This window comes from Crocodylus porosus, unplaced genomic scaffold (genome assembly GCF_001723895.1).
Source record: "Crocodylus porosus isolate Cpor-Errol unplaced genomic scaffold, CroPor_comp1, whole genome shotgun sequence".
NCBI classification, from domain to species: domain Eukaryota; kingdom Metazoa; phylum Chordata; order Crocodylia; family Crocodylidae; genus Crocodylus; species Crocodylus porosus.
Window position 1 is genome coordinate 2,693,965 of NW_017728915.1, and position 4,308 is coordinate 2,698,272.

The 4,308-nt window shown below is 43.3% G+C and overlaps 1 protein-coding gene across 1 annotated transcript in view; it reads left to right on the forward strand.

Annotated features, from left to right (window-relative positions):
* Window positions 1-4,308, forward strand: part of GFOD2 (glucose-fructose oxidoreductase domain containing 2) — a 67,629-nt gene continuing 63,321 nt past the window's right edge. Inside the window, exon 1 of the mRNA XM_019535534.1 lies at window positions 1-48. The gene's annotated coding sequence lies outside the window, so the exon portion shown is untranslated. The remainder of the gene's footprint in view (window positions 49-4,308) is intronic.

Consider the following 4,308-nt stretch of genomic DNA (forward strand, 5'->3'; position numbering starts at 1 on the left):
CGGCCCGGGATGCGCGCGGGGAGGAGGCGGGGCCGCCCCCGCCCGCAGGTGAGAGCCGCGCCGCGGGTTCTGGGGATCGCGGGTCCCGGCGGCGAAGCGAGGGCCGCGGCCCGAGCCGGGGGAGTGTCAGGGCCTGCGGCCGGGCCGCACCGTGTTGAATGTGGAGGCCCGCGGGAGTGCCCGTGCGGCCCGGGAGCTCTGGAAGAAGTCTCTTCACGGAGCGACACCCGGGCTGAAACCGCTCCCCGGGTCTGGGGCCCGGCAAGGCTGGGGCAGTTCAGCTTCTTCCAGCCGCCCCGAGAGCTCGGGCTCACGGAGTCGTCCGCCCTGGACGGCCAATTTCCAGAAGCTTAGAGAAAATAGGGAGCAGCAGTCACGTTTCTATTTTGCGTTTCTGCCTTAAAAAACTGCTGTGAGCCGCGGCCCAAAACTTGCCTGGAAACGCATAAGAGCGCACTGTCCCATGCTCTGTTCTCTCTGCTGCTGAAATCAAGGTGTGGGCCTAAACCTCATTGTTGTAAAAGGGAGCAACAGGACTGGGAGGGCTAAAAAGCAAACAAACCACTGACTAGTAGCATTGCTTTAGGCACTGTTGCAAGCGGATGATTTTGGAGCTTGAGTGTGTAGCAGCATTAGTCGTGAAGGCAGGTTTCTCTTGTGTATGGACAAGGCCCATTGCAACCTTCCAGATGGGTTTTTCCCTCCTTTCCCCTATGAGAATTTAGGAGTTTTCCAGCAGATGGCTCAAGAGAAAGTACTGTATCAGTCAGGGATGGTTACAGCTCTGATGCAGTTAGGAAGAGTTTTTGTTCTCTGACTACAGTTGTCTTGGCAGGCAGGTGGGCAAAGAACTCTTGATACATGTCAAAAGTGTATTTGCAGCCCAGAAAAAGAAAATCACAGTTGTGTGTCTCACAAAACTTCAGGTAAAATGTTTCTTTGGATGGGAGTGCCTGTCCCTATTGTGCCATTGAATCAGTTTTGAGAACTGGAATGGGTTTTTTGATGGCAGGTAAGTCTGGGTCAGAAAATTTCAGCTATTTGACTTGTGCCAAAGATGTAGCAAGGTGTTAGCAGTGTCTTGTATGAAGATAGCATTATAACTGCTTACATTTATTTAACTATGCTGAGATCTAAAGATTGATACTTTTTTCCATCTCGTATAACTTCACCTTTTCACTTTAGCTGTAGTATGTCTGCGTGACTTTTAAAAAAACCAGTAAATTCTATGCTGCTGATGGATGACAGTCAAGCAACTCTGGAAAACCTCTAATATGTAGAACTGGTACAGCATAAGCTGCAGAAAACCAGGCTTTATTTCTCCCTCCGTGATGTATCTTCCCTGGATCTAAAAGGGCCTCTTGCAGGTGGTAGATACTAGTTGTAAAATCCTTCCACTTCATTCTTCAGAGACAAAGACAAATGTGGTGACGGTTTCTGAGATGTGGACATGTGTTCACTAGGACCTGGACTAAGAATCTAATTTTTATTTTAATGGGCCTCTAAACATTTGTTGCTTTTTAATAATTGAAGACTGTGACCCTAGAAGTGAGATGGTTTGAATTTGATATCAGTCTGATCCATCCAGTCTTTATCTTGATACTTGGTACATGGAAGACACTGGTATATGTGGTTGAAATTCTCTCCTGAACTCCAACATCAGCAGTTCAATTAGATGCTGTTTTCAAATGCTTTGCAACTCATTAGGCACATCTACATGTCGCCCTGCGGTGTCTGCACTTGATCACCAGCTGCATTGCCATAGTGGCACACTCCCTGGGCATAGCGCACTGCTACAGCAACATAGCAGCAATATCTACCTGTGTGCCATGTGCACAGTGCAGTAACCACGCATACTGCACCATGCTTTAGTACTTACAAAAGCAAGCATGGCATTGTGTCTGAAGCTTGCTTTTCCAGGGTATCGGTGTAAACAAATTATAATCCCATTATGCCTTTCACTTATGATGTGCCCTTCTTTCCTTTATGAACAGTATGCCCTAATCATTGGATGGATCTATACCTCCTCTTGATAAGACTGGAAATTTGCCACCTCCGTTGAAAGTTTGATTTCTTCAAACCTTTTCTCAGTATCCCCCTTTTCTCCTCATATTCAGTCTGTAAGAGCTGTAATAACTCACTGAAATAAGAACATTCATGTATAACTTAACAAAGTTGTATGAGTATTTGTGTTCTAAAATGTAGAACTCCTGGGTTGTATTTGCCTGCTAAACTAACGTTCTTTTGAATTAAACCAACACAATGGAATGGGTCCCTTGGAATTAGCATAATCTGCTGTATATAGCAGAATTCTGCAGGCAGTACAGGATATACTTTTCAGACCAGAGTGACTTGATTTTGTGATTTAAATCCACAAGTGGAAAGCCTTTATTTAATGGAATAGTTTATTTAAAGCATGAGTTATATGTCACTCTTTTTCAAAGGGAAGGCGCAATCTGGTTGTTATGACCATGAAGACATGCAGATTTAGAACTAGATGAAGCATTTAAGCTAGATTTTAAAGCAGTTTATGTACCTTAATATATTTTAGCTTTTATTTTACATTTTTAGTATGTAAGAAGTGGTGACTGATATATTACTTTCCACTAGGTTATTATCTCAAGTTTTTACTCAGGAGTTCTTAAGCAGCTGCACTAGGATAATTGGCATTTATTGAACATACAAAGTTGCCTATAACATTTGTTCATTTTTAAACAAACATGGTTAGAGTACAGCAACTTTTATGAAGTCATTTTTATCATTTACAATTAAATTATTTGTTAATTATAGAAATTATCTTTATTTGGTGAATTTTGCTGATTTTTTTTTTTCAGAATAGCCTGGGAAAAATTTCAGATATGCTTCACTAAAAATGACTGTCCTTTTATTCCTGTTAAATTTCCATGAGCTGTGGATTCACCCTATGTATTTTTAAAGATGTTTGAAGAAGTTATAATAATTTTCGACCTTACATATTTCTTAATAAAATCAGATGATATTTGAAACAGGTTTTAGATTTATAAAAAGCCTTAATAACAGCTAAAAAATCCTTTTTATTTTTAAAAAACATCTTTTTTGTCCTATGTTCATATACAGTAATATGGAATGTTATAAGCACACTTTTAGCATAAATGCTACATAAATTCACAATAGTTAGGATGGAGCTCAACCAAGGCGAGTAATTTATTTTGCGCAGAGGGCTGTTTACCGAGTTTTGGCAACCTGTAGAGGGCCACATGGGTAGCCCTGGCCTTTGACAGGTGCCCCACCCCCTGGTCACCATTTTGTGACTGGAATTTTCACCCCCTACCCCCTGACCTTTGCCACCAGAAGTCCCTCCCCTTGCTCTGGGAGTAATCCTTTCAGCAAGGGGTTTTGCCATCTCAAAACCAGAAAAATACCAAATTATATTCTAAAAATCGAACATCTACAACATTCATTACATTGATTTAAAAAAAATATTTGTGTCCTGATTTACATGCATTTGTGTAGTGTACACAGAGGTGACTGCACAATAACTTAAAATGAAGTCTTACTGTTGTATATTGTAGGGGGTGGGTATAGGTATGTAGGGTGAGGAAGCATGTGGGTATGCGGGGAGGCTGGCTGGGGTTTGTGTATGGCAGTATGAGGGAAAGTGTGGATGCTTGTGTATGGTGGAGTGTGCATGTGGGACTCACCCTGTGAACACATGTGCATGGTCTGTCCCTGTGGCTGCAGGCCAGAGCCACAGCCAGGTGGTATCCGAGTAGGGTGGGGGCAGGAAATCAGGGAACTGGCTGGGGGTGGGCAGGGCTGGGCTGCTTAAGCCTGCTGAGGGGTCCCTCTGGGTCCTACTGCCCCAGCTTCTGTCTGCTTTGACAGGCAGCCGGGGTGAATAAATATTAATTTACTACATTTTTTAGGGGTTCCACAGGCCAGATAAAATGTCCTGGCAGGCTGGGTCCAGCCCGCAGCCTGTATTTTGCCTGGTCCTGAGCTAGACTGTTTTCAGTGGTGGTAGATGACAGAACAGTCTCAAGTTGCAGCAAGGGAAGTTTAGGTTAGATATTAGGAACATTTTTCTCACTTGGAGGGTACCCCAGAGAGGTGGTAGAATCTTTCTCCCTGGAGGTTTTCAAATCCCGGCTAGACAAAGCTTTGGTTGGGGATATAGTTGGGGATTGTCCTGCTTTAAGCAGGGGGTTGGAGTAGATGACCTCCTGAGGTCCCTTCCAACCCTAACTTTCTGTGATTCTATGATTGGATACTCATATATTTTGTATTTAGTCATTACCAAGTCAGAGGTCACTAAAAATTGTTACTTTC